Source organism: Benincasa hispida, chromosome 11, assembly GCF_027475165.1.
Source record: "Benincasa hispida cultivar pf3 chromosome 11, pf3_genome.v1.1, whole genome shotgun sequence".
Classification (NCBI taxonomy): Eukaryota; Viridiplantae; Streptophyta; class Magnoliopsida; order Cucurbitales; family Cucurbitaceae; genus Benincasa; species Benincasa hispida.
Window position 1 is genome coordinate 74,193,072 of NC_143488.1, and position 11,605 is coordinate 74,204,676.

Here is an 11,605-nt window from a genome sequence, read left to right on the forward strand (position 1 = left end):
TAAATAAGAATCAGAGATTATCTTTTTAATTTTAAAATTTTGACTTATTTTTTTAAAGTATGAGTAGAAACTAAATCCCAAAACGTTATCAGTTAAAATAATGTTTATAAGTTTAATTTAAAAAATAATAAAATCATCCAACGTTTTTTTTCCCCTAAAACTGAATCATCAAACGTTTTAATTTAGTGAGGAACCATATCTTGCATTTTACAACATTATGCACGAGAAAATCAATTGGTTTGTTGGGAAAAAAAAATCAATGAAATCTAATCGGATATTGATTTAAAAATTTGCAAGACTATTAATACAGTTGAAAACAGAATAAAAGTATTTTTCGATCTACAACATTCAATTATATAAAATAATTAGTCGTATATATATATATATATCACTTTAGATTGAAATATTATTTGACCCTTAAAGTTCTGAAGATTAAGTTAAAAGGTTAAATTCTAAATTTATTCCGTTTTGTGTTTTATTTAGTTTTTTTAAATGTATTTAATATGATTTTAAATTTAATGTCTATTATATATCTCCACAAATTTATAAATTTCACATTAATTAGTCTATTAAATATAAATTTGAATTTCATATCTAATAAACCTTAAACTTCAATTTTGTATTTAATAAATTCGTAAATTTTAAAAAAAAATCAAAAGGTCAGAGACTAAATTTGTAATATTCAAATTGTTGAGAAGCCGATACAATCTTCAAAATTTTCAATGACTAAATGTGTAATTTAACCTAAATTAAATCAACGTTTTGGTTTTTTTTTAATCTTTTATTATAGTTTTATTGACTTTACAACCTTTTATTTTGATATGAAATTTTAGTCTTTCAACTTTAATTAAAACTATTGGAGACACAATGCTAAAGTTTCTATACATGCACCATTGGGATTTATACCTAAATTACCACTTTTAGAGTAGAAAATAAATGTGGACTTTACAAGCGTGGCATACACATTTTATTAATAATTTAATAAAACAGAAATTTTAATACCACAAAACAAAAGTCTAAATATCAAAAATCACTTGACCATTAATAAATTATTGTCACATTGGCTTAAAAAAATATATTAATTATTTATTTTGAAAAGTCAAATCAAGCTTTTTATCACCATAGTTAATCTTAAGTTGATGACTTGGACCAATCAATAAGCTTATGAAATAATTGTAAATTGTAAAATGAAAAAAAAAAAAAAAAAAAAAAAAAACCTAACTCAAAGCTCATAAGACTAACGATATTAGGATTTGTTAGGTTACACAATTTAATAAGAAAAAGAAATGTTTAACGTGGCTTAACCACTATTAGATACATAAATAATTTAATAAATATACAAAGAAAAAATCTAAACTCCTTTCCACACCTCTCCCATTAGAAAAATTATTTTAAAAGACAAAATTACTAAAAATATTTATAAATAATAGCAAAAATTTCACTATTTATCTATGATAGACTGAAATAAACTATTATTTATATTCATCATAATATAGGTAGTAGTTTATTGTGGTCTATCACAGATACAAGTGAAATTTTACTATATTTATAAATATTTTGGTTCATTTTTTTATATTTGAAAACAACCCTCTCAATTATTCAAATCTAGTGGCAAGATGAGCATATAACTCAACCGACATAAAATTTATAGTATTGATAGATCGACTGAATAGCTATGTATATATCAAATTATTCATTTTTTTTATTATGACACGTGAACAAGTTTTACACCAGGCACGTTGTTCGTTATGTATATTATAATTTTAATAAATATTGCCACATCATTTAAAATTTACCAACATAGCAATATCATATTATTTTTCATTACTCGACTAACGGTCAGCTTTAACTCAGTGACCATTTAGAACTACTTTTCGTATTTCATGGTGTAAAGTGTCCATTTTGAAATATCAATGATTAAATAGACATTAGTTCCAAATTTAATCAACCAAAGTTTATTTTGCTTTTGTTTTTTTTTTTTTTTAATGATAAGATAAATATAGCATTTTCAAAATAAGGTAAAAAAGAAACTTGATATAGAAAAATATTTTTTTCCCTTATAAATGCTGTTAATATTGGGTATTAATCTTCATATTGAACTTACTTTATTATTGTTATTATTATTATTTGAACATTTTAGTAAAGTATTTTCCAAAAATATCCACCGGCTTTTCAGTTTTTCTAAGTTGGAACTCCATCTCAGCAAGTCGGTTCAATTTATTTTCTTACTTTCAATGATGTCATTCCCATTCCCACACGTCTCTAATTTATATTTAAATTTTAATAAAAACTAAGCGTTTTAAATAATAAGGTTGTTGAAAATATTTTTAAATGTAATAATATTACTATATATTCATAATTGATTAACTTTTATCACCAACACTGGTAAATATCTAGCATTTAAAATATCTGTAAACATAACAAAATATCATAGTAACATTTTGTTATATTTGTAAATAAGTTGACTTATTTTCTTTTATTTGAAAACAATCATGATAAAAATATACTTTTTGTTATTGAACATTCATGAACCTAATAATTTAGTTTTTTTTTCCTTTCAATTTAGGTATTTTTTATTAAAAGAAAAAAAAACAATAATTTAGGTATAGTTTAATAACGATTTTGTTTTTAGTTTTTGTCTTTGAAATTTATGCTTGTTTTATAAAAAAAATCCTATCGTGGTTACCACATTATTCTTTTTAAGAGAAACACTAGAATTCTTATTCAAATACTAAATGATTACCAATAAGTTTTAAGTATTATGAAAATACTAGTGAAAAATGGATAATAAATTTAAAAAATATCCATGGAAGTAGGGTTTATAAATTTAGTTTTCTTAAAATCAAATAGTTATCAAAGAGTCTTAGTCATTGAACTTTAGTTTGTAACAATTTAATCTACTTTCAAATTGTAAAAAAGCTGTCTTTCAGCTTTAATGTATTATTTATGAATTAAAGTTCAAAAACTAAATTACTACAGATTTAAAAATACATAAACTAAACTATTACAATTAAAGTATGTAAACTAAATTGTTACTTTCATACATGTCCCGAAAAAAGGTTTTTAATTCATGAAAAGTATGGGAGAGTATTTTTTTTCCCAATGAAGTTTGAAAACATAACTTATTAATAGTGAAACCTGCAATACTTTTTTAAGTTCATGATTAAAAGTATATAACAATATGACAAGTTTGTAAGTTAAGTTTTTTTAGGTTAAAAAGACACTTCTGGTTCTTTAAATTTTCATGGAAATCACAATTTAGTCCTCAAACTTTAGTCGATAACAAGTTAGTACCTTTATTTTCAAATTTATAACAACTAAGTCCTTGAACTTTAATAAATAATGATTTAGTTTATGTACTCTACAATTTGTAACAATTTAGTCCATATCATAAACAATATCATTAAAGTTCATTGAAGTTTATTATACATATATATTGATAAACTAATCCGAAATCAAACTTATTTATAAACTATACAAACCAAGTCATTACGTAAGAAAAAGATATACTTAATTTTAATGAGATTTTTTCGAAACTAAATTGTTATAACTTCTAGAGTATAGATTAAATTATTATTTATTAAAAATTAATAATTAAATTGCAATAAATTTAAGAGTAGAAGGACTACACTATTTCTATAGAGTAAATTGTTACTTTGTCTAAAATAATTTTGTAAACTTTTATTTATTTTTATTTTAAGCAAACATCATGAAAAAATAACTCTTGTTATTATTTTTTTTAAAAAAAGTCTTTTTGGACTCTGCAACCACGTATATAAAAAAAAAATATATATATTTAACTAGTGGCGAACAGAGATAGAAAAAAGAGACTTGTGAGGTGGGCCCCACGGAACCGACGAAAGGGACTCGTGGACAAAGCTGGCCACGAGTTTTACAAAGTGGGCGTGTGGGGTCCACAAGAGAACAATGTATAGTCATCCAACCAATCACCGACTGCCACGTACAGGGTTCTTAAAATAATCCTGATTGGAGAAAGCCTAATCATTGTTGCCACATCGGATTATTGAAGTTGACTCATCCCTCGATCTTCCAACTCACTACCACACATTCAAACCCCCATTATATAGACTAAACACTATTTCATTTATCTTTGTTAAGGATATGTTCGGTATTGGATTAGCTGTATCAAAAAGTCATTTGAAAAAAATCTTAATCAATCTTTACGTTTGATAAATAGATTCAAATTAAATTTGGTAAAATTACTTTTGAAAACATGTTAATTTCATGTTGACTTTAAGAATAATATCAATTTGTAGATTTTCTTATATTTAATTTTCAAGTTTATACTTTAAAAATAATATTTATTTAATATATTTATCTATTTTCATCCAATCAAATCTTTTTTTTTTTTTTTTTAATTTTACATGAGTCAAATTCAACAATTTTTAAAAAAAGTATACCATATTTATTTTTTTAAAAAAATAAAGCTATTTTCTTTCGTATTTAAAAACTAATCTATAACAAACAAAATTTATCTTACTAAACAATTATTTAAAATATTAAATTACAAAAAAATTAAAAAAAAAAGTTTATTATAAGTTTATTTTGGTTGTTATATCTAAAATGGGATGCCTTTATATTTATTTACCATACACTCTGACTGATAGGGATTATTTTAAAAACTACAACAATCCTAAAGAAGCCTAAATTAGGTTAAAAACTATTTTTGGTCCCTAAACTTTTACAAAAGCAACAATTTATTTCCTACATTTTGGTTGGTAACGATTTAGACCCTGCATTTTCAGTTTTGTAATAATTTAATTCTTTAACTTTAGTATGTAACAAACTTTAAAATATAAGAACTAGAAGTGATTTTTAACCTATAAATTATAATCTTTTAATATTTATTGATTTTTCAAATTGCTCAAATAATAATAATAATAATAAAAGATTTGTGTAATTTTGCCTTGTGGGCCTTTTTCCCATTAAAAAATTGTTGTTGATGATGTTAAGAAAAGAAGTCGAGTTAAATTAAATATGTAAATAAAATGGTCAACTTCATCCTAATAACTTTAGATGTTATATACTTATCTTATCTATTTACTTGATATCGTCATTCAAAGTTAATAATATATTAGTTAAATTGCAGATTTGATCCCTTTAATATGAAGAAAATTAAAATTTAATCCTCCATGATTTATAACTAGATTTTAATTCTTGATCCGTGTGATTTGATAAAAGTTTCATAAATAATCCCAACCGTATAGACTATTTATGAGGTTTAATAAATTATAGGGATTAAATTCTAACTTTTTATAAACCATAAGAACTAAGTTTATAATTTGACCAAATATATTTTTACAATGCATAATTAGAAAAGAAAAAAAAAAAAAAAAACTATCACGTGGCATATATTGTGTATTTTCATCACCTAACTGATAAAACCTGAAAAATAAATATTCATGTCTATTTCAATGGGTTAGACATTCTATTAATTTAGCCACGACAATATGCTAATGTAGCGTGACAAATGACCTAAACATAGATTATATATATGATACAAATTAGTACACGTAAATCTCTTAGATTAAAAGTAAAGGATCTTCTTAATTATAATGCACCATCTAATAGACTTTTTTCAACCTATAGACTCTATCCTAGTCTTTTTTGTGACCTATGTAATGGTTAGAAATCTAAGTCATAAATAATTTGGTAATAATCTAACTCTTCATATATATTATAATGCTATGTCATATATGTTTATATATATTTTGTAAAAGAAAAAAAAAGTATAAATTTACAACTAATTGAAGTCTGCCAATTACTATAACAACTAACTTTGCTGTTTTACACCAATTTGTCATTAGACAATTGATGATCTAATCATTATAATCACTTTGACAAATACATTATTACATAATAATTGAATGATATAAAATATTTTAATTGTTGTATAGATCATCAATTAATATTATAGTTTTTTTTTTTTAAAAAAATCCCTCCTATTGTATTATTAACTTTTCTAAGAAATTGCTATTCATCACCATGTATATTATGAAAAGTTAATAAAATAAATAACTAGCAATAATTGGTAAAGGTTCAAATTTTCATATTTTCACAATTTTTTAATCTAGATAAATAGATTAAACTCAGATAACCTTCATCTTACTTAAAAGATAATTTAAGCTCAATATATTGATGGAGTCTAGACTATTACTTTACATAATAGTGAGTTAAAAAATATTTTATTTTTACTTTTTGTAATTATAAATAGTAACCAAAACAAATAGTGGCTATTGAGCTAAGTTCATTTGATAGTAATTGAAAAAATAATGGAGCTTTTAAATTATTTCAAATTCTACCAGTAGCATTAGAGTCGTGTTTTTTATTTTTTCCTTACTTGTTCATTTTAAAAAATCGATGGATATCTTTTGAAGAATTTAAAAAATAGTACCTAAAAAAGATGAGTAGTTTCTATAGCCACAAGTTTATTGTTGTGATTATTTCTTAAAATAGTTTGGTTAAAGAAAAGAGATAGAGAAAGATTAGGGTTTAAAGAAAATGAAATGGATGAATAAGATATTTTGTGGAAATGTTAGGGGGGAAGACAAACTAGGGGACCAAATGAAATTGCCAGCTAAATGCCAGGGCATAAGCATAAGCTAGAAGACCCTCTAAAGTTGGATATATCTTTTTGTTTGTGGTTTAATTCCCCATTTCATTTCTCTCTCTCTCTATTTCCACAACCTTTCACATTAGTTTCATTTAGGTTCACTACAATACAATTTTGTTTTTGGTTTTATTCCTAAAAAAACATGTTTTTTTTTTTTTGGCAGATGGGATTCTTTTTATTTTTCCGTGTGTATTCAGGTCAGCTTATGCTACTTCGACTAATTTTACAGGATAACTTACAATTCCTACAACATTTAGGTGTCAAGGAAACTCCTACGATATTAGATCTTAGATAGGTAGTCACTGTAGATTGAACTTATGACCTCTTAGCCTTTTATCAATGTCATATACCTCTATTTATCACTAGAGAGACTCATGATGGTGAGTAGATATGAAAATTTGAACTTTCAACTTTAAGAGAGATAATTTGTGCCTTCATTTGGAATTATTGTAACTTTTAAAATCTTGCTAACGACTGTTATTTTAGTAAAACTAGATATAATAGGAAGCGTATTAGTGTTCGGTAAATTTTAGGTTTATACATGAACAAATTGATTGCAATGTTTGGTAAATAAATACTAAATCATCATGCTTTAGGTATATATTAACTAAAATTGATCTTAATCTTTTTAAATTTATAATAATTAAATAATGATTTAAAATAGATATTTTTCTAAAAGCTACTGTTATTAAAAATGTCGTGAAATGAACATGCATTTTAGAGCTGATTTTAATAGATTTTATCCTAACATGTTTTATCAAACACAAAATTGTAAATGTTCTTTTATAATCATTTCAATCCCTCCCGAAATCAACTCCAAACACATTCTAGGTTCGTTTTGTTATAAAATTTTAAAAATATACTTTGTTTAATCTACGTGTTTGATTATCATTTTATTTTGGTTGATACAAGATTTCTAATTTTATCCAAAATACATCTCAAATCTTAATTTAAATATTTTGGAGTGATATTAAATAAGAAGTTTCGAGTTCAAACTCGAGCAATACTTTAGTTCATTGAATTTCGTGCAAATGTTCGAGCTCACAAGTAATGGTAATGCAATAGCAAGGGAATTAGGTATTTGAAAGGTTTAGAATCCACCATCATATTACTCGTGTGGTGTGGATGTGTGTAACAAACAAACTTTAATGTTTCACTTTTGAATATTTTGTGGTTCCTCAAATGGGTTTAGATAGGAATCCAAATAATTAGTGTTTGCCTTTTAAATTGGGGACACAACTTTCTTTTTTGTCACGCCATTACCCCATCCAAAAACGTCGCCGTTTTTTCTTCTCTTTAATTACTTGTAAATTTGAATAATTTTTAACCACCAAAATGCTGAACCCAATACCACTAAAACGCCACACACATTATAAAAATTTATATCCAAACATTTCTTTGAATTTTTCCTAACATTTTTAAAAATTTAGAATTTTAATTGATACAAGATCGAAAATTTAATATTCTATTGGACACAAAACTTATGTTCAGATCTAATAATTTTGATGAATAAGTCGAGGGTCAATTAGATACAAAATTGAAACATAAAAAATTTATCAAATATAAAATTGAAAGTACATTAACATATTAGATATTTTGTTTTTCTAAGATCAGATGATGTATTAGACACTAACCTAAAATTTTAAAGACTAAACCAATAATTTGACAAAAAAAATGTTAGATCACTTCGACGTTTCGATTTTTTTATAGAAACTTCGAGGCTTTCCTAGTCACTTTTCATTTGGTTTTTTCTTCTTTAAAATTTCGATGTAGTATTCTTTTATTTATCAAAGATCGTAAATAATGATGATAATTATAATCATATATGACTACTAAGTACATCAACGATTAAATTCTCTCTTTTTTCTGAGGTAGGAAGTTCAAAATTTTACTTATAATTTATAATAATAACATGACGTATGTTACTTTTATTAACAATAAAATGCTATAAGAATCAACGTAATCTCACATAGATGAGTTGGGCCACGTCAATCGGGCCTTTAAATGGGCTTTTCTGATGAGCCGTCGTGTGCAAAGGCCCAATAAAAGCCTGTGAATTAACGGCATTTTTATAATTTTTTTGTACCAAATTACTACGAACAGATTATTTGTTTTTTCCGCCCTAAACATTAATTTTATTTTTTTAAAATAATAGTATTAAACGGGATAATAATTTTTTTAGTCCAAAATTACCAATATGAATTATTAATCACAAATTATTGGATTTTTTTTTAAAAAAGCCTTAATTTTCTTTTAATTGTTTAAATAAAAATTAAGCAATATGTACTACTCAAAATATACCTATATCATAATAATAAATATAATAATATTGTTTTTTTAAAATGGGATAATGATTTTTTATTAAAAATTTTTCATGGATAAAAAAATGTCAAATTATTTATAGAAATAAGAAAAATTAAAAAATATTACAACCTCTACCAAATAAAATTAAATTTTGTTATTTTGGATAAATAACTTTCCTTCATTTTTATTTTTAAAAATTTCCTTTTATAATTCTATAATTATGTCAAATTCATTTTTTCTTTAAATATATTCGAATCTCCACGAGATGCCTCAAATTAATTATAATTTGTTTTTGTAAAATAATATAAATTATTGATTTTTCTACAGATTGAAATTTCGTTTAATAAAAAAGAATTGTCAAGAATGGGATTCGAACCCATGCCCTTTCGGACCAGTACCTGAAACTGGCGCCTTAGACCAACTCGGCCATCTTGACACTATTGAAAGAACACAACTTAAAATATATTATTATCATAAATATTATGATATTCAAGTGTCTATGTAATCCATTTCCTACTTGCCAAGTTACCTATAACTAGTGGCATTTTGTGGGTTTTAGAACACACACATATTGGTGATAAATAAAAAAAGATTGGAGAAAGTGGAGAAATCCATTCTTAGTTATTTTATTTACTTTTTGTTACTTATTTTATATATTTATATATTTATATTATATTATATTTTCTCCATATCTGTGTTATCAATGTGTGTTAATGTGATTTTCAAATTCTCAACACGTTATTAGCATGAGCTTCTATCGATTTCCTCGCTAAAGATAGGTCATAAAGGTACCTCGATTTTTCTCTTTTCATTATAATTAGGTAAAGCAATTAAAACACTTCGATCTGATTGAGGTAGAGTGTACATGGATTTAGAATTCCAAGACTATATGATAAAACATGAAATTCAATCCTAACTTTCAATACCTGGTACACCTCAATAGAATGGTGTATCAGAAATGAGAAATATAATCTTATTAGATATAGTTCGTTCCATGATGAGCTATGCTCCATTGTCTAACTCGTTTTGGGGGTATGCAGTAGAGATTGCAATTCACATCTTCAACAACGTTCCGTCGAAGAGTGTTTTCGAAACACCTTTTGAATTATGGAGAGGGCGTAAACCGAGTTTACGTTACTTCATAATCTAGGTTGTCCTGCACATGTGTTAGTTATAAATCCTAAGAAGTTGGAACATCATTCAAGATCATGTCAATTTGTTGGTTACCCTAAGGAAACGAGAGGTAGTCTGTTCTATGATCATCAATAAAATGAAGTGTTTGTATCGAAAAACGCTACATTTTTTAGGAAGACCACATGATAGATCATAAACCACGAAGCAAAAAAGTATTAATTGAAACTACTGAAGAATCAACAAGGATTGTTAACGCAGCTGGTCCTTTATCAAAAGTTAATGAAGAAGCCAACACTTCAGGTTAGTTTCGTTTTTCTCAATCGCTGAGAGTGCCTCGACACAGTGAGAAGGTTGTGATATAACCTAACTACTACTTGGGTTTAACTGAAACACAGGTTTTCATGCTAGATGATGTGTTGATGATCCATTATTTTATAAACAGGTAATTAATGACGTAGACAAGGACCAATGGGTCAAATCCACAAACCTTGAAATGAAGTCTATGTACTCTAATTCAGTATGGAAGCTTGTAGATCCATGATAACGGGCAGAAATGCACGTTATTACAGTGCTAAGTTTTAAAACAATGTTGGCTTGCATTGATAAAATATGTTAGATTGCGTCCAAAGAGTATTAAGTTCATAACATTGCAATCGCATGCGTTTATCGCATAGAAACAGTCAACTTTTGTGTTTTTATGCAGAATATGCGTTGACGCAAGGCGAGAAGCGCGATCACAAGAAATCAACGGTCGAGCGCAGCATTACCGCAAGGCTTTGCGGTGATTTTTGCTCGCAAACATCTGCTCAAGAAGGATTGCCGCATAGAGCCGGCGCAACTTGGTGGACATATCTGGGTGAAAGACATAATTAATCACGATGGGAAATAAAGCTAATGACGGTCGAATCCGAATTAAGTTGACAAGCCGCTAACGATAACAAGTACATTCAACTTTTCGGTAACAAATATTCGACGCATCAGTCAGAGAACTAAAGCCATCTCATTTGTGAAATCATAAGAGAGAAGCCACCTTTCACCCCAAAGCTTTATAAATACCGAAGGCATCCTTCAGAAAAGGCGTTCAGCTAGTTCAACAGTTTAGATACTTAGATAATTTTCTTCATAGTTTAGCCTTGTCCATAATTTTTTTTTTATTTGAAGGCAGAGCAAGAGAAGAACTGAGACACCAAAAGATCGCTCAAGGCAACTCAAGAAAGAACTCTGAGGCGTAGAAAGTAGAGAGCGGGCCGACTCTCGCGAGAGCGACATTATCTTTTGAATACGAGTAGAAAAGACAGTGTAAAAGCCTGGGAAGCAAGAGATTGCTACCAGACTCTTTATTCTCTTCTTGCATTGTTATTTTGTACTTCAACTTTATATTTATACAAAGGAAGTTCTTATTCTACATCTGTTCGCTTTCTTAGCATGCATGAATAGCTAAACTAATCGAATGGGTGAGAAGAACTAAGCTAACATGACCTAGGAAGTTCTTATTCTACATCTTATTTTATGCTGTGCCCAACATCCCTTTAG

At 26.5% G+C, this 11,605-nt stretch overlaps 1 non-coding gene across 1 annotated transcript; it reads right to left on the bottom strand.

Annotated features, from left to right (window-relative positions):
• Nucleotides 1–9,293: 9,293 nt before the first annotated feature.
• On the bottom strand, nt 9,294–9,374 carry TRNAL-CAG (transfer RNA leucine (anticodon CAG)). Its single transcript has one exon. It is a non-coding gene; the product is annotated as a tRNA-Leu (tRNA).
• Between the last annotated feature and the right edge of the window lie 2,231 nt (nt 9,375–11,605).